Raw genomic sequence first — 24,007 nt, 5'->3', positions numbered from 1 at the left:
CTGATAGTGATTCTGTGTATTCACCCTGTGTCTGCCCCTCTACTCTCAGATTCCCCGTCCCACAGACAATGTTTCTGTGTATTCACCCTGTGTCTGCCCCTCTACTCTCTGATTCCCCGTCCCTCTGATAGTGATTCTGTGTATTCACCCTGTGTCTGCCCCTCTACTCTCTGCTTCCCCGTCCCTCTGACAGTGATTCTGTGTATTCACCCTGTGTCTGCCCCTCTACTCTCTGATTCCCCGTCCCTCTGACAAAGATTCTCTGTATTCACCCTGTGTCTGCCCCTCTACTCTCTGATTCCCCGTCTCTCTGACAATGATTCTGTGTATTCACCCTGTGACTGCCCCTCTACTCTCTGATTCCCCGTCCCTCTGACAATGATTCTGTGTATTCACCCTGAGTCTGCCCCTCTACTCTCTGATTCCCCGTCCCTCTGACAATGATTCTGTGTATTCACCCTGTGTCTGCCCCTCTACTCTCTGATTCCCCGTCACTCTCACAATGATTCTGTGTATTCACCCTGAGTCTGCCCCTCTACTCTCTGATTCACCGTCCCTCTGACAAAGATTCTCTGTATTCACCCTGTGTCTGCCCCTCTACTCTCTGATTCCCCGTCACTCTGACAATGATTCTGTGTATTCACCCTGTGACTGCCCCTCTACTCTCTGATTCCCCGTCCCTCTGACAATGATTCTGTGTATGCACCCTGTGTCTGCCCCTCTACTCTCTGATTCCCCGTCCCTCTGACAATGATTCTGTGTATTCACCCTGTGTCTGCCCCTCTACTCTCTGATTCCCCGTCTCTCTGACAATGATTCTGTGTATTCACCCTGTGACTGCCCCTCTACTCTCTGATTCCCCGTCTCTCTGACAATGATTCTGTGTATTCACCCTGTGACTGCCCCTCTACTCTCTGATTCCCCGTCCCTCTGGCAGTGATTCTGTGTATTCACCCTGTGTCTGCCCCTCTACTCTCTGATTCCCCGTCCGTCTGACAATGATTCTGTGTATTCACCCGGTGCCTGCCCCTCTACTCTCTGATTCCCCGTCCCTCTGACAATGATTCTGTGTATTCACCCTGTGTCTGCCCCTCTACTCTCTCCCTCGGACAGTGATTCTGTGTATTCACCCTGTCAGCCCCTCTATTCTCAGATTCCCTGTCCCTCCGAAAATGATTCTGTGTATTCACCCTGTGTCTGCCCCTCTACTCTCTGATTCCCCGTCCCTCTCACAATGATTCTGTGTATTCACCCTGTGTCTGCCCCTCTACTCTCTGATTCCCCGTCCCTCGGACAGTGATTCTGTGTATTCACCCTGTGTCTGCCCCTCTACTCTCTGATTCCCCATCCCTCTGACAGTGATTTTGTGTATTCACCCTGTCAGCCCCTCTAAACTCTGATTCCCCGTCCCTTTGACAATGATTCTGTGTATTCACCCTGTGTCTGCCCCTCTACTCTCTGATTCCCCGTCCCTCTGACAGTGATTCTGTGTATTCACCCTGTCAGCCCCTCTAAACTCTGATTCCCCGTCCCTCTGACAGTGAGTCTGTGTATTCACCCTGTCAGCCCCTCTAAACTCTGATTCCCCGTCCCTCTGACAATGATTCTGTGTATTCACCCTGTGTCTGCCCCTCTACTCTCAGATTCCCCGTCCCTCTGACAGTGATTCTGTGTATTCACCCTGTGTCTGCCCCTCTACTCTCTGATTCCCCGTCCCTCTGACAGTGATTCTGTGTATTCACCCTGTGTCTGCCCCTCTACTCTCTGATTCCCCGTCCCTCTGACAGTGATTCTGTGTATTCACCCTGTGTCTGCCCCTCTACTCTCTGATTCCCCGTCCCTCTGACAGTGATTCTGTGTATTCACCCTGTGTCTGCCCCTCTACTCTCTGATTCCCCGTCCCTCTGACAGTGATTCTGTGTATTCACCCTGTGTCTGCCCCTCTATTCTCAGATTCCCCGTCCCTCCGAAAATGATTCTGTGTATTCACCCTGTGTCTGCCCCTCTACTCTCTGATTCCCCGTCCCTCTGACAATGATTCTGTGTATTCACCCTGTGTCTGCCCCTCTACTCTCTGATTCCCCGTCCCTCTGACAGTGATTCTGTGTATTCACCCTGTGTCTGCCCCTCTATTCTCAGATTCCCCGTCCCTCCGAAAATGATTCTGTGTATTTACCCTGTGTCTGCCCCTCTACTCTCTGATTCCCCGTCCCTCTGACTGTGGTTCTGTGCATTCACCCTGTGTCTGCCCCTCTACTCTCTGATTCCCCGTCCCTCTGACAATGATTCTCTGTATTCACCCTGCGTCTGCCACTCTACTCTCTGATTCCCCGTCTCTCTGACAATGATTCTCTGTATTCACCCTGTGTCTGCCCCTCTACTCTCTGATTCCCCGTCTCTCTGACAATGATTCTGTGTATTCACCCTGTGTCTGCCCCTCTACTCTCTGATTCCCCGTCCCTCTGACAATGATTCTGTGTATTCACCCAGTGTCTGCCCCTCTACTCTCTGATTCCCCGTCCCCCTGACGATGATTCTGTGTATTCACCCTGTGTCTGCCCCTCTACTCTCTGATTCACCGTCCCGCTGACAATGATTCTGTGTATTCACCCTGTGTCTGCCCCTCTACTCTCTGATTCCCCGTCCCCCTGACGATGATTCTGTGTATTCACCCTGTGTCTGCCCCTCTACTCTCTGATTCCCCGTCCCCCTGACGATGATTCTGTGTATTCACCCTGTGCCTGCCCCTCTACTCTCTGATTCCCCGTCCCCCTGACGATGATTCTGTGTATTCACCCTGTGTCTGCCCCTCTACTCTCTGATTCCCCGTCCCCCTGACAATGGTTCTGTGTATTCACCCTGTGTCTGACCCTCTACTCTCTGATTCCCCGTCCCCCTGACAATGGTTCTGTGTATTCACCCAGTGTCTGACCCTCTACTCTCTGATTCCCCGTCTCTCTGACAATGGTTCTGTGTATTCACCCTGTGTCTGCCCCTCTACTCTCTGATTCCACGTCCCTCTGACAGTATTTCTGTGCATTCACCCTGTGTCTGCCCCTCTACTCTCTGATTCCCCATCCCTCTGACAATGATTCTGTGTATTCACCCTGTGTCGGCCCCTCTACTCTCCGATTCCCCGTCCCTCTGACAATGATTCTGTGTATTCACCCTGTGTCTGCCCCTCTACTCTCCGATTCCCCGTCCCTCGGACAGTGATTCTGTGTATTCACCCTGTGTCTGCCCCTCTACTCTCCGATTCCCCGTCCCTCTGACAGTGATTCTGTGTATTCACCCAGTGTCTGCCCCTCTACTCTCTGATTCCCCGTCCCTCTGACAGTGATTCTGTGTATTCACCCTGTGTCTGCCCCTCTACTCTCCGATTCCCCGTCCCTCGGACAGTATTTCTGTGTATTCACCCTGTGTCTGCCCCTCTACTCTCTGATTCCCCGTCCCTCTGACAATGATTCTGTGTATTCACCCGGTGTCTGCCCCTCTATTCTCTGATTCCCCGTCCCTCTGACAATGATTCTGTGTATTCACCCTGTTTTTGCCCCTCTACTCTCTGATTCCCTGTCACTCTCACAATGATTCTGTGTATTCACCCTGAGTCTGCCCCTCTACTCTCTGATTCACCGTCCCTCTGACAAAGATTCTCTGTATTCACCCTGTGTCTGCCCCTCTACTCTCTCCCTCTGACAATGATTCTGTGTATTCACCCTGTGTCTGCCCCTCTACTCTCTGCTTCCCCGTCCCTCGGACAGTGATTCTGTGTATTCACCCTGTGTCTGCCCCTCTACTCTCTCATTCCCCGTCCCTCTGACAATGATTCTGTGTATTCACCCTGTGTCTGCCCCTCTACTCTCTGATTCCCCGTCCATCGGACTGTGATTCTGTGTAATCACCCTGAGTCTGCCCCTCTACTCTCTGATTCCCCATCCCTCTGACAATGATTCCGTGTATTCACCCTGTGTCTGCCCCTCTACTCTCTCATTCCCCGTCCCTCTGACAATGATTCTGTGTATTCACCCTGTGTCCGCCCCTCTACTCTCTGATTCCCCGTCCCTCTGACAGTGATTCTGTGTATTCACCCTGTGTCTGCCCCTCTACTCTCTGATTCCCCGTCCCTCTGACAATGATTCTGTGTATTCACCCGGTGTCTGCCCCTCTATTCTCTGATTCCCCGTCCCTCTGACAATGATTCTGTGTATTCACCCTGTTTTTGCCCCTCTCTGATTCCCCGTCACTCTCACAATGATTCTGTGTATTCACCCTGAGTCTGCCCCTCTACTCTCTGATTCCCCGTCCCTCTGACAATGATTCTGTGTATTCACCCTGTGTCCGCCCCTCTACTCTCTGCTTCCCCGTCCCTCTGATAGTGATTCTGTGTATTCACCCTGTGTCTGCCCCTCTACTCTCAGATTCCCCGTCCCACAGACAATGTTTCTGTGTATTCACCCTGTGTCTGCCCCTCTACTCTCTGATTCCCCGTCCCTCTGATAGTGATTCTGTGTATTCACCCTGTGTCTGCCCCTCTACTCTCTGCTTCCCCGTCCCTCTGACAGTGATTCTGTGTATTCACCCTGTGTCTGCCCCTCTACTCTCTGATTCCCCGTCCCTCTGACAATGATTCTGTGTATTCACCCGGTGTCTGCCCCTCTATTCTCTGATTCCCCGTCCCTCTGACAATGATTCTGTGTATTCACCCTGTTTTTGCCCCTCTACTCTCTGATTCCCCGTCACTCTCACAATGATTCTGTGTATTCACCCTGAGTCTGCCCCTCTACTCTCTGATTCCCCGTCCATCGGACTGTGATTCTGTGTAATCACCCTGAGTCTGCCCCTCTACTCTCTGATTCCCGATCCCTCTGACAATGATTCCGTGTATTCACCCTGAGTCTGCCCCTCTACTCTCTGATTCCCCGTCCCTCTGACAATGATTCTGTGTAATCACCCAGTGTCTGCCCCTCTACTCTCTGATTCCCCGTCCCTCTGACAATGATTCTGTGTATTCACCCTGTGTCTGCCCCTCTACTCTCTGATTCCCCATCCCTCTGACAGTAATTCTGTGTGTTCACCCTGTGTCTGCCCCTCTACTCTCTGATTCCCTGTCCCTCGGACAGTGATTCTGTGTATTCACCCTGTGTCTGTCCCTCTACTCTCTCCCTCTGACACTGATTCTGTGTATTCACCCTGCGTCTGCTCCTCTACTCTCTGATTCCCCATCCCTCTGACAGTGATTCTGTGTGTTCACCCTGTGTCTGCCCCACTACTCTGTGATTCCCCATCCCTCTGACAGTGATTCTGTGTATTCACCCTGTGTCTGCCCCTCTACTCTCCGATTCCCCGTCCCTCTGACAATGATTCTGTGTATTCACCCTGTGTCTGCCCCTCTACTCTCTGCTTCCCCGTCCCTCGGACAGTGATTCTCTGTATTCACCCTGTGTCTGCCCCTCTACTCTCTGATTCCCCATCCCTCTGACAGTGATTCTCTGTATTCACCCTGTCAGCCCCTCTAAACTCTGATTCCCCGTCCCTCTGACAATGATTCTGTGTATTCACCCTGTGTCTGCCCCTCTACTCTCTGATTCCCCGTCCCTCTGACTGTGATTCTGTGTATTCACCCTGTGTCTGCCCCTCTACTCTCTGATTCCCCGTCCCTCTGACAGTGATTCTGTGTATTCACCCTGTGTCTGCCCCTCTACTCTCTGATTCCCCATCCCTCTGATAGTGATTCTGTGTATTCACCCTGTGTCTGCCCCTCTACTCTCTGATTCCCCGTACATCTGACAATGATTCTGTGTATTCACCCTGTGTCTGCCCCTCTACTCTCTGATTCCCCGTACATCTGACAATGATTCTGTGTATTCACCCTGTGTCTGCCCCTCTACTCTCTGATTCCCCGTCCCTCTGACAATGATTCTGTGTATTCACCCTGTGTCTGCCCCTCTACTCTCTGATTCCCCATCCCTCTGATAGTGATTCTGTGTATTCACCCTGTGTCTGCCCCTCTACTCTCTGATTCCCCGTCCCACTGACAATGTTTCTGTGTATTCACCCTGTGCCTGCCCCTCTATTCTCAGATTCCCTGTCCCTCCGAAAATGATTCTGTGTATTCACCCTGTGTCTGCCCCTCTACTCTCTGATTCCCGGTCCCTCTGACAGTGATTCTGTGTATTCACCCTGTGTCTGCCCCTCTACTCTCTGATTCCCCGTCCCTCTGACAGTGATTCTTTGTATTCACCCTGTGTCTGCCCCTCTATTTTCAGATTCCCCGTCCCTCCGAAAATGATTCTGTCTATTCACCCGGTGTCTGCCCCTCTACTCTCTGATTCCCCATCCCACTGACAGTGATTCTGTGTATTCACCCTGTGTCTGCCCCTCTACTCTCCGATTCCCCGTCCCTCTGACAGTGATTCTGTGTATTCATCCTGTGTCTGCCCCTCTCCTCTCTGATTCCCCGTCACTCTGACAGTGATTCTGTGTATTCATCCTGTGTCTGCCCCTCTACTCTCTGATTCCCCGTCCCTCTGACAGTGATTCTGTGTATTCAGCCTGTGTCTGCCCCTCTACTCTCTGATTCCCCATCACTCTGACAGTGATTCTGTGTATTCACCCTGTGTCTGCCCCTCTACTCTCTGATTCCCCATCCCTCTGACAGTGATTCTGTGTATTCACCCTGTCAGCCCCTCTAAACTCTGATTCCCCATCCCTCTGACAATGATTCTGTGTATTCACCCTGTGTCTGCCCCTCTACTCTCTGATTCCCCGTCCCTCTGACAGTGATTCTGTGTATTCACCCTGTCAGCCCCTCTAAACTCTGATTCCCCGTCCCTCTGACAGTGATTCTGTGTATTCACCCTGTCAGCCCCTCTAAACTCTGATTCCCCGTCCCTCTGACAATGATTCTGTGTATTCACCCTGTGTCTGCCCCTCTACTCTCAGATTCCCCATCCCTCTGACAGTGATTCTGTGTATTCACCCTGTGTCTGCCCCACTACTCTCTGATTCCCCATCCCTCTGACAGTGATTCTGTGTGTTCACCCTGTGTCTGCCCCACTACTCTCTGATTCCCCATCCCTCTGACAGTGATTCTGTGTATTCACCCTGTGTCTGCCCCTCTACTCTCTGATTCCCCGTCCCTCTGACAGTGATTCTGTGTATTCACCCGGTGTCTGCCCCTCTACTCTCTGATTCCCCGTCCCTCTGACAATGATTCTGTGTATTCACCCTGTATCTGCCCCTCTACTCTCTGATTCCCCGTCCCTCTGACAGTGATTCTGTGTATTCACCCTGTGTCTGCCCCTCTACTGTCTGATTCCCCGTCCCTCGGACAGTGATTCTGTGTATTCACCCTGTGTCTGCCCCTCTACTCTCTGATTCCCCGTCCCTCTGACAGTGATTCTGTGTATTCACCCTGTGTCTGCCCCTCTACTCTCTGATTCCCCATCCCTCTGACAGTGATTCTCTGTATTCACCCTGTCAGCCCCTCTAAACTCTGATTCCCCGTCCCTCTGACAATGATTCTGTGTATTCACCCTGTGTCTGCCCCTCTACTCTCTCATTCCCCGTCCCTCTGACAATGATTCTGTGTATTCACCCTGTGTCTGCCCCTCTACTCTCTGATTCCCCGTCCATCGGACTGTGATTCTGTGTAATCACCCTGAGTCTGCCCCTCTACTCTCTGATTCCCCATCCCTCTGACAATGATTCTGTGTATTCACCCTGTGTCTGCCCCTCTACTCTCTGATTCCCCGTCCCTCGGACAGTGATTCTGTGTATTCACCCTGTGTCTGCCCCTCTACTCTCTGCTTCCCCGTCCCTCTGATAGTGATTCTGTGTATTCACCCTGTGTCTGCCCCTCTACTCTCTGATTCCCGGTCCCTCTGACAGTGATTCTGTGTATTCACCCGGTGTCTGCCCCTCTACTCTCTGATTCCCCGTCCCTCTGATAGTGATTCTGTGTATTCACCCTGTGTCTGCCCCTCTACTCTCTGATTCCCCGTCCCTCGGACAGTGATTCTGTGTATTCACCCTGTGTCTGCCCCTCTACTCTCTGATTCCCCTTCACTCTCACAATGATTCTGTGTATTCACCCTGTGTCTGCCCCTCTACTCTCTGATTCCCCGTCCCTCTGACAATGATTCTGTGTATTCACCCGGTGTCTGCCCCTCTATTCTCTGATTCCCCGTCCCTCTGACAATGACTCTGTGTATTCACCCTGAGTCTGCCCCTCTACTCTCTGATTCACCGTCCCTCTGACAAAGATTCTCTGTATTCACCCTGTGTCTGCCCCTCTACTCTCTGATTCCCCATCCCTCTGACAGTGATTCTGTGTGTTCACCCTGTGTCTGCCCCTCTACTCTCTCCCTCTGACAGTGATTCTGTGTATTCACCCTGTGTCTGCCCCTCTACTCTCTCCCTCTGACAATGATTCTGTGTATTCACCCTGTGTCTGCCCCTCTACTCTCTCCCTCTGACAATGATTCTGTGTATTCACCCTGTGTCTGCCCCTCTACTCTCTGCTTCCCCGTCCTTCGGACAGTGATTCTGTGTATTCACCCTGTGTCTGCCCCTCTACTCTCTGATTCCCCGTCCATCGGACTGTGATTCTGTGTATTCACCCTGAGTCTGCCCCTCTACTCTCTGCTTCCCCGTCCATCGGACAGTGATTCTGTGTATTCACCCTGTGTCTGCCCCTCTTCTCTCAGATTCCCCGTCCCTCTGACAATGATTCTGTGTATTCACCCTGTGTCTGCCCCTCTACTCTCTGATTCCCCGTCCCTCTGACAGTGATTCTGTGTATTCACCCTGTGTCTGCCCCTCTACTCTCTGATTCCCCGTCCCTCTGACAAAGATTCTGTGTATTCACCGTGTCTGCCCCTCTACTCTCTCATTCCCCGTCCCTCTGACAATGATTCTGTGTATTCACCCTGTGTCTGCCCCTCTACTCTCTGATTCCCCGTCCATCGGACTGTGATTCTGTGTATTCACCCTGTCAGCCCCTCTAAACTCTGATTCCCCGTCCCTCTGACAATGATTCTGTGTATTCACCCTGTGTCTGCCCCTCTACTCTCTCATTCCCCGTCCCTCTGACAATGATTCTGTGTATTCACCCTGTGTCTGCCCCTCTACTCTCTGATTCCCCGTCCATCGGACTGTGATTCTGTGTAATCACCCTGAGTCTGCCCCTCTACTCTCTGATTCCCCATCCCTCTGACAATGATTCTGTGTAATCACCCTGTGTCTGCCCCTCTACTCTCTGATTCCCCGTCCCTCTGATAGTGATTCTGTGTATTCACCCTGTGTCTGCCCCTCTACTCTCTGATTCCCCGTCCCTCGGACAGTGATTCTGTGTATTCACCCTGTGTCTGCCCCTCTACTCTCTGCTTCCCCGTCCCTCTGATAGTGATTCTGTGTATTCACCCTGTGTCTGCCCCTCTACTCTCTGATTCCCGGTCCCTCTGACAGTGATTCTGTGTATTCACCCGGTGTCTGCCCCTCTACTCTCTGATTCCCCGTCCCTCTGATAGTGATTCTGTGTATTCACCCTGTGTCTGCCCCTCTACTCTCTGATTCCCCGTCCCTCGGACAGTGATTCTGTGTATTCACCCTGTGTCTGCCCCTCTACTCTCTGATTCCCCTTCACTCTCACAATGATTCTGTGTATTCACCCTGTGTCTGCCCCTCTACTCTCTGATTCCCCGTCCCTCTGACAATGATTCTGTGTATTCACCCGGTGTCTGCCCCTCTATTCTCTGATTCCCCGTCCCTCTGACAATGACTCTGTGTATTCACCCTGAGTCTGCCCCTCTACTCTCTGATTCACCGTCCCTCTGACAAAGATTCTCTGTATTCACCCTGTGTCTGCCCCTCTACTCTCTGATTCCCCATCCCTCTGACAGTGATTCTGTGTGTTCACCCTGTGTCTGCCCCTCTACTCTCTCCCTCTGACAGTGATTCTGTGTATTCACCCTGTGTCTGCCCCTCTACTCTCTCCCTCTGACAATGATTCTGTGTATTCACCCTGTGTCTGCCCCTCTACTCTCTCCCTCTGACAATGATTCTGTGTATTCACCCTGTGTCTGCCCCTCTACTCTCTGCTTCCCCGTCCTTCGGACAGTGATTCTGTGTATTCACCCTGTGTCTGCCCCTCTACTCTCTGATTCCCCGTCCATCGTACTGTGATTCTGTGTATTCACCCTGAGTCTGCCCCTCTACTCTCTGCTTCCCCGTCCATCGGACAGTGATTCTGTGTATTCACCCTGTGTCTGCCCCTCTTCTCTCAGATTCCCCGTCCCTCTGACAATGATTCTGTGTATTCACCCTGTGTCTGCCCCTCTACTCTCTGATTCCCCGTCCCTCTGACAGTGATTCTGTGTATTCACCCTGTGTCTGCCCCTCTACTCTCTGATTCCCCGTCCCTCTGACAAAGATTCTGTGTATTCACCGTGTCTGCCCCTCTACTCTCTCATTCCCCGTCCCTCTGACAATGATTCTGTGTATTCACCCTGTGTCTGCCCCTCTACTCTCTGATTCCCCGTCCATCGGACTGTGATTCTGTGTAATCACCCTGAGTCTGCCCCTCTACTCTCTGATTCCCCGTCCCTCTGACAGTGATTCTGTGTATTCACCCTGTGTCTGCCCCTCTACTCTCTGATTCCCCGTCCCTCGGACAGTGATTCTGTGTATTCACCCTGTGTCTGCCCCTCTACTCTCTCATTCCCCGTCCCTCTGACAAAGATTCTCTGTATTCACCCTGTGTCTGCCCCTCTACTCTCTGCTTCCCCGTCCCTCAGACAGTGATTCTGTGTATTCACCCTGTGTCTGCCCCTCTACTCTCTCATTCCCCGTCCCTCTGACAATGATTCTGTGTATTCACCCTGTGTCTGCCCCTCTACTCTCTGATTCCCCGTCCATCGGACTGTGATTCTGTGTAATCACCCTGAGTCTGCCCCTCTACTCTCTGATTCCCCGTCCCTCTGACAGTGATTCTGTGTATTCACCCTGTGTCTGCCCCTCTACTCTCTGATTCCCCATCCCCCTGATGATGATTCTGTGTATTCACCCTGAGTCTGCCCCTCTACTCTCTGATTCCCCGTCCCTCTGACAATGATTCTGTGTAATCACCCTGTGTCTGCCCCTCTACTCTCTCATTCCCCGTCCCTCTGACAATGATTCTGTGTAATCACCCTGTGTCTGCCCCTCTACTCTCTCATTCCCCATCCCTCTGACAGTGATTCTGTGTATTCACCCTGTGTCTGCCCCTCTACTCTCTGATTCCCCATCCCTCTGACAGTGATTCTCTGTATTCACCCTGAGTCTGCCCCTCTACTCTCTGATTCCCCGTCCCTCTGACAGTGATTCTGTGTATTCACCCTGTGTCTGCCCCTCTACTCTCTGATTCCCCGTCCCTCTGACAGTGATTCTGTGTATTCACCCTGTGTCTGCCCCTCTACTCTCTGATTCCCCGTCCCTCTGACAGTGATTCTGTTTATTCACCCTGTGTCTGCCCCTCTAATCTGATTCCCCATCCCTCTGACAGTGATTCTGTGTGTTCACCCTGTGTCTGCCCCACTACTCTCTGATTCCCCATCCCTCTGACAGTGATTCTGTGTATTCACCCTGTGTCTGCCCCACTACTCTCTGATTCCCCATCCCTCTGACAGTGATTCTGTGTGTTCACCCTGTGTCTGCCCCACTACTCTCTGATTCCCCATCCCTCTGACAGTGATTCTGTGTATTCACCCTGTGTCTGCCCCTCTACTCTCTGATTCCCCGTCCCTCTGACAGTGATTCTGTGTATTCACCCTGTGTCTGCCCCTCTACTCTCTGATTCCCCGTCCCTCTGACAGTGATTCTGTGTATTCACCCTGTGTCTGCCCCTCTACTCTCTGATTCCCCGTCCCTCGGACAGTGATTCTGTGTATTCACCCTGTGTCTGCCCCTCTACTCTCTGATTCCCCGTCCCTCTGACAGTGATTCTGTGTATTCACCCTGTGTCTGCCCCTCTACTCTCTGATTCCCCATCCCTCTGACAGTGATTCTCTGTATTCACCCTGTCAGCCCCTCTAAACTCTGATTCCCCGTCCCTCTGACAATGATTCTGTGTATTCACCCTGTGTCTGCCCCTCTACGCTCTGATTCCCCGTCCCTCTGACAGTGATTCTGTGTATTCACCCTGTGTCTGCCCCTCTACTCTCTGATTCCCCGTCCCTCTGACAGTGATTCTGTGTATTCACCCTGTGTCTGCCCCTCTACTCTCTGATTCCCCATCCCTCTGATAGTGATTCTGTGTATTCACCCTGTGTCTGCCCCTCTACTCTCTGATTCCCCGTACATCTGACAATGATTCTGTGTATTCACCCTCTGTCTGCCCCTCTACTCTCCGATTCCCCGTCCCTCGGACAGTATTTCTGTGTATTCACCCTGTGTCTGCCCCTCTACTCTCTGATTCCCCGTCACGCTGACAGTGATTCTGTGTATTCACCCTGTGTCTGCCCCTCTACTCTCTGATTCCCCGTCCCTCTGACAGTGATTCTGTGTATTCACCCTGTGTCTGCCCCTCTACTCTCTGATTCCCCGACACTCTGACAATGGTTCTGTGTATTCACCCGGTGTCTGCCCCTCTACTCTCTGATTCCCCGTCCCTCTGACAAAGATTCTGTGTATTCACCCTGTGTCTGCCCCTCTACTCTCTGATTCCCCGTCCCTCGGACAGTGATTCTGTGTGTTCACCCGGTGTCTGCCCCTCTACTCTCTGATTCCCCGTCCCTCTGACAGTGATTCTGTGTATTCACCCGGTGTCTGCCCCTCTACTCTCTGATTCCCCGTCCCTCTGACAAAGATTCTGTGTATTCACCCTGTATCTGCCCCTCTACTCTCTGATTCCCCGTCACTCTGACAATGATTCTGTGTATTCACCCTGTGTCTGCCCCTCTACTCTCTGATTCACAGTCCCTCTGACAAAGATTCTGTGTATTCACCCTGTGTCTGCCCCTCTACTCTCTGATTACCCATCCCTCTGACAGTGATTCTGTGTATTCACCCTGTGTCTGCCCCTCTACTCTCTGATTCCCCGTCCCTCTGACAAAGATTCTGTGTATTCACCCTGTGTCTGCCCCTCTACTCTCTGATTCCCCGTCCCTCTGACAATGATTCTGTGTATTCACCCTGTGTCTGCCCCTCTACTCTCTGATTCCCCGTCCCTCTGACAAAGATTCTGTGTATTCACCCTGTGTCTGCCCCTCTACTCTCTGATTCCCCGTCCCTCTGACAATGATTCTGTGTATTCACCCTGTGTCTGCCCCTCTACTCTCTGATTCCCCGTCCCCCTGACGATGATTCTGTGTATTCACCCTGTGTCTGCCCCTCTACTCTCTGATTCCCCGTCACTCTGACAATGATTCTGTGTATTCACCCTGTGTCTGCCCCTCTACTCTCTGATTTCCCGTCCCTCTGACAGTGATTCTGTGTACTCACCCTGTGTCTGCCCCTCTACTCTCTGATTTCCCGTCCCTCTGACAGTGATTCTGTGTATTCACCCTGTGTCTGCCCCTCTACTCTCTGATTCCCCGTCCCCCTGACAGTGATTCTGTGTATTCACCCTGTGTCTGCCCCTCTACCCTCTGATTCCCCATCCCTCTGACAATGGTTCTGTGTATTCACCCTGTGTCTGCCCCTCTACTCTCTGATTCCCCGTCACTCTGACAGTGATTCTGTGTATTCACCCTGTGTCTGCCCCTCTACTCTCTGATTCCCCATCCCTCTGACAATGATTCTGTGTATTCACCCTGTGTCTGCCCCTCTACTCTCTGATTCCACGTCCCTCCGACAGTGATTCTGTGTATTCACCCAGTGTCTGCCCCTCTACTCTCCGATTCCCCGTCACTCTGACAGTGATTCTGTGTATTCACCCTGTGTCTGCCCCTCTACTCTCTGATTCCCCGTCCGTCTGACAATGATTCTGTGTATTCACCCTGTGTCTGCCCCTCTGCTCTCTGATTCCCCGTCCCCCTGACGATGATTCTGTGTATTCACCCTGTGTCTGCCCCTCTACTCTCTGATTCCCCGTCCCTCTGACAATGATTCTGTGTATTCACCCTGTGTCTGCCCCTCTACTCTCTGATTCCCCGTCCCTCTGACAATGATTCTGTGTATTCACCCTGTGTCTGCCCCTCTACTCTCTGATTCCCCGTCCCCCTGACGATGATTCTGTGTATTCACCCTGTGTCTGCCCCTCAACTCTCTGATTCCCCGTCCCTCTGACAATGATTCTGTGTATTCACCCTGTGTCTGCCCCTCTACTCTCTGATTCCCCGTCCCTCTGACAGTGATTCTGTGTATTCACCCTGTGTCTGCCCCTCTACTCTCTGATTCCCCGTCCCTCTGACAATGATTCTGTGTATTCACCCAGTGTCTGCCCCTCGACTCTCTGATTCCCCGTCCCTCTCACAATGATTCTGTGTATTCACCCTGTGTCTGCCCCTCTACTCTCTGATTCCCCATCACTCTGACAATGATTCTGTGTATTCACCCTGTGTCTGCCCCTCTACTCTCTGATTCCCCGTCCCTCTGACAGTGATTCTGTGTTTTCACCCTGTGTCTGCCCCTCTACTCTCTGATTCCCCGTCTCTCTGACAGTGATTCTGTGTATTCACCCTGTGTCTGCCCCTCTACTCTCTGATTCCCCGTCCCTCTGACAGTGATTCTGTGTATTCACCCTGAGTCGGCCCCTCTCCTCTCTGATTCCCCATCCCTCTGACAATGTTTCTGTGTATTCACCCGGTGTCTGCCGCTCTACTCTCTGATTCCCCGTCCCCCTGACAGTGATTCTGTGTATTCACCCTGTGTCTGCCCCTCTACTCTCTGATTCCCCGTCCCTCTGACAGTGATTCTGTGTATTCACCCTGTGTCTGCCCCTCTACTCTCTGATTCCCCGACACTCTGACAATGGTTCTGTGTATTCGCCCGGTGTCTGCCTGTCTACTCTCTGATTCCCCGTCTCTCTGACAATGATTCTGTGTATTCACCCTGTATCTGCCCCTCTACTCTCCGATTCCCCGTCCCTCGGACAGTGATTCTGTGTATTCACCCTGTGTCTGCCCCTCTACTCTCTGATTCCCCGTCCCCCTGACAGTGATTCTGTGTATTCACCCTGTGTCTGCCCCTCTACTCTCTGATTCCCCATCCCTCTGACAATGGTTCTGTGTATTCACCCTGTGTCTGCCCCTCTACTCTCTGATTCCCCGTTACTCTGACAGTGATTCTGTGTATTCACCCTGTGTCTGCCCCTCTACTCTCTGATTCCCCATCCCTCTGACAATGATTCTGTGTATTCACCCAGTGTCTGCCCCTCTGCTCTCTGATTCCACGTCCCTCCGACAGTGATTCTGTGTATTCACCCAGTGTCTGCCCCTCTACTCTCTGATTCCCCGTCCATCTGACAATGATTCTGTGTATTCACCCTGTGTCTGCCCCTCTACTCTCTGATTCCCCGTCCCCCTGACGATGATTCTGTGTATTCACCCTGTGTCTGCCCCTCTACTCTCTGATTCCCCGTCCCTCTGACAATGATTCTGTGTATTCACCCTGTGTCTGCCCCTCTACTCTCTGATTCCCCGTCCCTCTGACAGTGATTCTGTGTATTCACCCTGTGTCTGCCCCTCTACTCTCTGATTCCCCGTCCCTCTGACAATGATTCTGTGTATTCACCCAGTGTCTGCCCCTCGACTCTCTGATTACCCGTCCCTCTCACAATGATTCTGTGTATTCACCCTGTGTCTGCCCCTCTACTCTCTGATTCCCCGTCACTCTGACAATGATTCTGTGTATTCACCCTGTGTCTGCCCCTCTACTCTCTGATTCCCCGTCCCTCTGACAATGATTCTGTGTATTCACCCTGTGTCTGCCCCTCTACTCTCTGATTCCCCGTCCCTCTGACAAAGATTCTGTGTATTCACCCTGTGTCTGCCCCTCTACTCTCTGATTCCCCGTCCCTCGGACAGTGATTCTGTGTATTCACCCTGTGTCTGCCCCTCTACTCTCTGATTCCCCGTCCCTCTGACAATGATTCTGTGTATTCACCCTGTGTCTGCCCCTCTACTCTCTGATTCCCCGTCCCCCTGACGATGATTCTGTGTATTCACCCTGTGTCTGCCCCTCTACTCTCTGATTCCCCGTCCCCCTGACGATGATTCTGTGTATTCACCCTGTGTCTGCCCCTCTACTCTCTGATTCCCCGTCACTCTGACAATGATTCTGTGTATTCACCCTGTGTCTGCCCCTCTACTCTCTGATTTCCCGTCCCTCTGACAGTGATTCTGTGTACTCACCCTGTGTCTGCCCCTCTACTCTCTGATTTCCCGTCCCTCTGACAGTGATTCTGTGTATTCACCCTGTGTCTGCCCCTCTACTCTCTGATTCCCCGTCCCCCTGACAGTGATTCTGTGTATTCACCCTGTGTCTGCCCCTCTACTTTCTGATTCCCCATCCCTCTGACAATGGTTCTGTGTATTCACCCTGTGTCTGCCCCTCTACTCTCTGATTCCCCGTCACTCTGACAGTGATTCTGTGTATTCACCCTGTGTCTGCCCCTCTACTCTCTGATTCCCCATCCCTCTGACAATGATTCTGTGTATTCACCCTGTGTCTGCCCCTCTACTCTCTGATTCCACGTCCCTCCGACAGTGATTCTGTGTATTCACCCAGTGTCTGCCCCTCTACTCTCCGATTCCCCGTCACTCTGACAGTGATTCTGTGTATTCACCCTGTGTCTGCCCCTCTACTCTCTGATTCCCCGTCCGTCTGACAATGATTCTGTGTATTCACCCTGTGTCTGCCCCTCTACTCTCTGATTCCCCGTCCCCCTGACGATGATTCTGTGTATTCACCCTGTGTCTGCCCCTCTACTCTGTGATTCCCCGTCCCTCTGACAATGATTCTGTGTATTCACCCTGTGTCTGCCCCTCTACTCTCTGATTCCCCGTCCCTCTGACAATGATTCTGTGTATTCACCCTGTGTCTGCCCCTCTACTCTCTGATTCCCCGTCCCCCTGACGATGATTCTGTGTATTCACCCTGTGTCTGCCCCTCAACTCTCTGATTCCCCGTCCCTCTGACAATGATTCTGTGTATTCACCCTGTGTCTGCCCCTCTACTCTCTGATTCCCCGTCCCTCTGACAGTGATTCTGTGTATTCACCCTGTGTCTGCCCCTCTACTCTCTGATTCCCCGTCCCTCTGACAATGATTCTGTGTATTCACCCAGTGTCTGCCCCTCGACTCTCTGATTCCCCGTCCCTCTCACAATGATTCTGTGTATTCACCCTGTGTCTGCCCCTCTACTCTCTGATTCCCCATCACTCTGACAATGATTCTGTGTATTCACCCTGTGTCTGCCCCTCTACTCTCTGATTCCCCGTCCCTCTGACAGTGATTCTGTGTTTTCACCCTGTGTCTGCCCCTCTACTCTCTGATTCCCCGTCTCTCTGACAGTGATTCTGTGTATTCACCCTGTGTCTGCCCCTCTACTCTCTGATTCCCCGTCTCTCTGACAGTGATTCTGTGTATTCACCCTGTGTCTGCCCCTCTACTCTCTGATTCCCCGTCCCTCTGACAATGATTCTGTGTATTCACCCTGTGTCTGCCCCCTACTCTCTGATTCCCCGTCCCTCTGACAGTGATTCTGTGTATTCACCCTGAGTCGGCCCCTCTCCTCTCTGATTCCCCATCCCTCTGACAATGTTTCTGTGTATTCACCCGGTGTCTGCCGCTCTACTCTCTGATTCCCCGTCCCCCTGACAGTGATTCTGTGTATTCACCCTGTGTCTGCCCCTCTACTCTCTGATTCCCCGTCCCTCTGACAGTGATTCTGTGTATTCACCCTGTGTCTGCCCCTCTACTCTCTGATTCCCCGACACTCTGACAATGGTTCTGTGTATTCGCCCGGTGTCTGCCCGTCTACTCTCTGATTCCCCGTCTCTCTGACAATGATTCTGTGTATTCACCCTGTATCTGCCCCTCTACTCTCCGATTCCCCGTCCCTCGGACAGTGATTCTGTGTATTCACCCTGTGTCTGCCCCTCTACTCTCTGATTCCCCGTCCCCCTGACAGTGATTCTGTGTATTCACCCTGTGTCTGCCCCTCTACTCTCTGATTCCCCATCCCTCTGACAATGGTTCTGTGTATTCACCCTGTGTCTGCCCCTCTACTCTCTGATTCCCCGTTACTCTGACAGTGATTCTGTGTATTCACCCTGTGTCTGCCCCTCTACTCTCTGATTCCCCATCCCTCTGACAATGATTCTGTGTATTCACCCAGTGTCTGCCCCTCTGCTCTCTGATTCCACGTCCCTCCGACAGTGATTCTGTGTATTCACCCAGTGTCTGCCCCTCTACTCTCTGATTCCCCGTCCATCTGACAATGATTCTGTGTATTCACCCTGTGTCTGCCCCTCTACTCTCTGATTCCCCGTCCCCCTGACGATGATTCTGTGTATTCACCCTGTGTCTGCCCCTCTACTCTCTGATTCCCCGTCCCTCTGACAATGATTCTGTGTATTCACCCTGTGTCTGCCCCTCTACTCTCTGATTCCCCGTCCCTCTGACAGTGATTCTGTGTATTCACCCTGTGTCTGCCCCTCTACTCTCTGATTCCCCGTCCCTCTGACAATGATTCTGTGTATTCACCCAGTGTCTGCCCCTCGACTCTCTGATTCCCCGTCCCTCTCACAATGATTCTGTGTATTCACCCTGTGTCTGCCCCTCTACTCTCTGATTCCCCGTCACTCTGACAATGATTCTGTGTATTCACCCTGTGTCTGCCCCTCTACTCTCTGATTCCCCGTCCCTCTGACAGTGATTCTGTGTTTTCACCCTGTGTCTGCCCCTCTACTCTCTGATTCCCCGTCTCTCTGACAGTGATTCTGTGTATTCACCCTGTGTCTGCCCCTCTACTCTCTGATTCCCCATCTCTCTGACAGTGATTCTGTGTATTCACCCTGTGTCTGCCCCTCTACTCTCTGATTCCCCGTCCCTCTGACAATGATTCTGTGTATTCACCCTGTGTCTGCCCCTCTACTCTCTGATTCCCCGTCCCTCTGACAGTGATTCTGTGTATTCACCCTGAGTCGGTCCCTCTCCTCTCTGATTCCCCATCCCTCTGACAATGATTCTGTGTATTCACCCGGTGTCTGCCGCTCTACTCTCTGATTCCCCGTCCCCCTGACAGTGATTCTGTGTATTCACCCTGTGTCTGCCCCTCTACTCTCTGATTCCCCGTCCCTCTGACAGTGATTCTGTGTATTCACCCTGTGTCTGCCCCTCTACTCTCTGATTCCCCGTCCCTCTGACAATGGTTCTGTGTATTCACCCGGTGTCTGCCCGTCTACTCTCTGATTCCCCGTCTCTCTGACAATGATTCTGTGTATTCACCCTGTGTCTGCCCCTCTACTCTCCGATTCCCCGTCCCTCGGACAGTGATTCTGTGTATTCACCCTGTGTCTGCCCCTCTACTCTCCGATTCCACGTCCCTCGGACAGTATTTCTGTGTATTCACCCTGTGTCTGCCCCTCTACTCTCTGATTCCCCGTCCCTCTGACAATGATTCTGTGTATTCACCCTGTGTCTGCCCCTCTAATCTCTGATTCCCCGTCCCTCTGACAATGATTCTGTGTATTCACCCTGTGTCTGCCCCTCTAAACTCTGATTCACCGTCCCTCTGACAATGATTCTGTGTATTCACCCTGTGTCTGCCCCTCTACTCTCTGATTCACCGTCCCTCTGACAGTGATTCTGTGTATTCACCCTGTGTCTGCCCCTCTACTCTCTGATTCCCCGTCCCTGTGACAGTGATTCTGTGTATTCACCCATTGTCTGCCCCTCTACTCTCTGATTCCCCTTCACTCTGACAATGATTCTGTGTATTCACCCTGTGTCTGCCCCTCTAATCTCTGATTCACCGTCCCTCTGACAATGATTCTGTGTATTCACCCTGTGTCTGCCCCTCTACTCTCTGATTCCCCGTCCCTCTGAGAGTGATTCTGTGTATTCACCCTGTGTCTGCCCCTCTACTCTCTGATTCCCCGTCCCTCTGACAATGATTCTGTGTATTCACCCATTGTCTGCCCCTCTACTCTCTGATTCCCCTTCACTCTGACAATGATTCTGTGTATTCACCCTGTGTCTGCCCCTCTAATCTCTGATTCACCGTCCCTCTGACAATGATTCTGTGTATTCACCGTGTCTGCCCCTCTACTCTCTAATTCCCCGTCCCTCTGAGAGTTATTCTGTGTATTCACCCTGTGTCTGCCCCTCTCCTCTCTGATTCCACGTCCCTCCGACAATGGTTCTGTGTATTCACCCTGTGTCTGCCCCTCTACTCTCTGATTCCCCGTCCCTCTGACAGTGATTCTGTGTATTCACCCTGTGTCTGCCCCTCTACTCTCTGATTCCACGTCCCTCTGACAGTGATTCTGTGTATTCACCCTGTGTCTGCCCCTCTACTCTCTGATTCCCCGTCCCTCTGACTGTGGTTCTGTGTATTCACCCTGTGTCTGCCCCTCTACTCTCTGATTCCCTGTCCCTCTGACAATGATTCTGTATATTCACCCTGTGTCTGCCCCTCTACTCTCTGATTCCCCGTCCCTCTGACTGTGGTTCTGTGTATTCACCCTGTGTCTGCCCCTCTACTCTCTGATTCCCCGTCCCTCTGAGAGTGATTCTGTGTATTCACCCTGTGTCTGCCCCTCTCCTCTCTGATTCCACGTCCCTCCGACAATGGTTCTGTGTATTCACCCTGTGTCTGCCCCTCTACTCTCTGATTCCCCGTCCCTCTGACAGTGATTCTGTGTATTCACCCTGTGTCTGCCCCTCTACTCTCTGATTCCCCGTCCCTCTGACAATGATTCTGAGTATTCACCCTGTGTCTGCCACTCTACTCTCTGATTCCCCGTCCCTCTCACTGTGGTTCTGTGCATTCACCCTGTGTCTGCCCGTCTACGCTCTGATTCCCCTTCCCTCTGACAATGATTCTGTGTATTCACCCTGTGTCTGCCCCTCTACTCTCTGATTCCCCGTCCCTCTGACAATGATTCTGTGTATTCACCTTGTGTCTGCCCGAATACTCTCTGATTCCCCGTCCCTCTGACAATGATTCTGTGTATTCACCCTGTGTCTTCCCGTCTACTCTCTGATTCCCCATCCCTCTGACAATGATTCTGTGTATTCACCCTGTGTCTGCCCCTCTACTCTCTGATTCCCCGTGCCTCTGACAATGATTCTGTGTATTCACCCTGTGACTGCCCCTCTACTCTCTGATTCCACGTCCCTCTGACAGTGATTCTGTGTATTCACCCTGTGTCTGCCCCTCTACTCTCTGATTCCCCGTCCCTCTGACAATGATTCTGTGTATTCACCCTGTCTGCCCCTCTACTCTCTGATTCCACGTCCCTCTGACAGTGATTCTGTGTATTCACCCAGTGTCTGCCCCTCTACTCTCTGATTAGCCTACCCTCTCACAATGGTTCTGAGTATTCACCCTGTGTCTGCCACTCTACTCTCTGATTAGCCTACCCTCTCACAATGGTTCTGTGTATTCACCCTGTGTCTGCCCCTCTACTCTCTGATTCCACGTCCCTCTGACAGTGATTCTGTGTATTCACCCAGTGTCTGCCCCTCTACTCTCTGATTAGCCTACCCTCTCACAATGGTTCTGAGTATTCACCCTGTGTCTGCAACTCTACTCTCTGATTCCCCATCACTCTGACAATGATTCTGTGTATTCACCCTGTGTCTGCCCCTCTACTCTCTGATTCCCCGTCCCTTTGACAATGGTTCTGTGTATTCACCCTGTGTCTGCCCCTCTACTCTCTGATTCCACGTCCCTCTGACAATGATTCTGTGTATTCACACTGTGTCTGCCCCTCTACTCTCTGATTCCCCATCTCTCTGACAGTGATTCTGTGTATTCACCCTGTGTCTGCCCCTCTACTCTCTGATTCCCCGTCTCTCTGACAGTGATTCTGTGTATTCACCCTGTGTCTGCCCCTCTACTCTCTGATTCCCCGTCTCTCTGACAGTGATTCTGTGTATTCACCCTGTGTCTGCCCCTCTACTCTCTGATTCCCCGTCTCTCTGACAGTGATTCTGTGTATTCACCCTGTGTCTACCCCTCTACTCTCTGATTCCCCGTCACTCTGACAATGATTCTGTGTATTCACCCGGTGTCTGCCCCTCTACTCTCTGATTCCCCATCCTTCTGACAATGATTCTGTATATTCACCCTGTGTCTGCCCCACTACCCTCTGATTCACCGTCCCTCTGACAATGATTCTGTGTATTCACCCTGTGTCTGCCACTCTACTCTCTGATTCCCCGTCCCTCTGACAGTGATACTGTGTATTCACCCTGTGTCTGCCCCTCTACTCTCTGATTCACCGTCCCTCTGACAAAGATTCTGTGTATTCACCCTGTGTCTGCCCCTCTACTCTCTGATTCCCCGTCCCTCTGACAGTGATTCTGTGTATTCACCCTGTGTCTGCCACTCTACTCTCTGATTCCCCGTCCCTCTGACAGTGATTCTGTGTATTCACCCTGTGTCTGCCCCTCTACTCTCTGATTCCACGTCCCTCTGACAGTGATTCTGTGTATTCACCCTGTGTCTGCCCCTCTACTCTCTGATTCCCCTTCCCTCTGACAGTGATTCTGTGTATTCACCCTGTGTCTGCCCCTCTACTCTCTGATTCCCCGTCCCTCTGACAGTGATTCTGTGTATTCACCCTGTGTCTGCCCCTCTACTCTCTGATTCCACGCCCCTCTGACAGTGATTCTGTGTATACACCCTGTGTCTGCCCCTCTACTCTCTGATTCCCCGTCCCTCTGACAGTGATTCTGTGTATTCACCCTGTGTCTGCCCCTCTACTCTCTGATTCCACGTCCCTCTGACAGTGATTCTGTGTATTCACCCTGTGTCTGCCCCTCTACTCTCTGATTCCCCGTCCCCCTGATGATGATTCTGTGTATTCACCCTGTGTCTGCCCCTCTACTCTCTGATTCCCCGACCCTCTGACAGTGATTCTGTGTATTCACCCTGTGTCTGCCCCTCTACTCACTGATTCCACGTCCCTCTGACAGTGATTCAGTGTATTCACCCAGTGTCTGCCCCTCTACTCTCTGATTCCCCGCCCCCCTGACAGTGATTCTGTGTATTCACCCTGTGACTGCCCCTCTACTCTCTGATTCCCCGTCCCTCTGAGAATGATTCTGTGTATTCACCCTGTGTCTGCCCCTCTACTCTCCGATTCCCCGTCCCTCTGACAGTGATTCTGTGTATTCACCCTGTGTCTGCCCCTCTACTCTCCGATTCCCCGTCCCTCGGACAGTGATTCTGTGTATTCACCCTGTGTCTGCCCCTCTACTCTCTGATTCCCCGTCACTCTGACAGTGATTCTGTGTATTCACCCTGTGTCTGCCCCTCTACTCTCTGATTCCCCGTCCCTCTGACAAAGATTCTGTGTATTCACCCTGTGTCTGCCACTCTACTCTCTGATTCCCCGTCCCTCTGACAGTGATTCTGTGTATTCACCCTGTGTCTGCCCCTCTACTCTCTGATTCCCCGTCCCTCTGACAGTGATTCTGTGTATTCACCCTGTGTCTGCCCCTCTACTCTCTGATTCCCCGTCCCTCTGACAAAGATTCTGTGTATTCACCCTGTGTCTGCCCCTCTACTCTCTGATTCCCCGTCCCTCTGACAGTGATTCTGTGTATTCACCCAGTGTCTGCCCCTCTACTCTCTGATTCCACGTCCCTCTGACAATTATTCTGTGTATTCACCCAGTGTCTGCCCCTCTACTCTCTGATTCCCCGTCCCCCTGGCAGTGATTCTGTGTATTCACCCTGTGTCTGCCCCTCTACTCTCTGATTCACCGTCCCTCTGACAATGATTCTGTGTATTCACCCTGTGTCTGCCCCTCTACTCTCCGATTCCCCGTCCCTCGGACAGTGATTCTGTG

The sequence above is a fragment of the Hypanus sabinus genome (assembly GCF_030144855.1).
Source record: "Hypanus sabinus isolate sHypSab1 chromosome 1 unlocalized genomic scaffold, sHypSab1.hap1 SUPER_1_unloc_13, whole genome shotgun sequence".
NCBI lineage: Eukaryota > Metazoa > Chordata > Chondrichthyes > Myliobatiformes > Dasyatidae > Hypanus > Hypanus sabinus.
Note: the sequence above shows the minus strand (reverse complement) of the source record.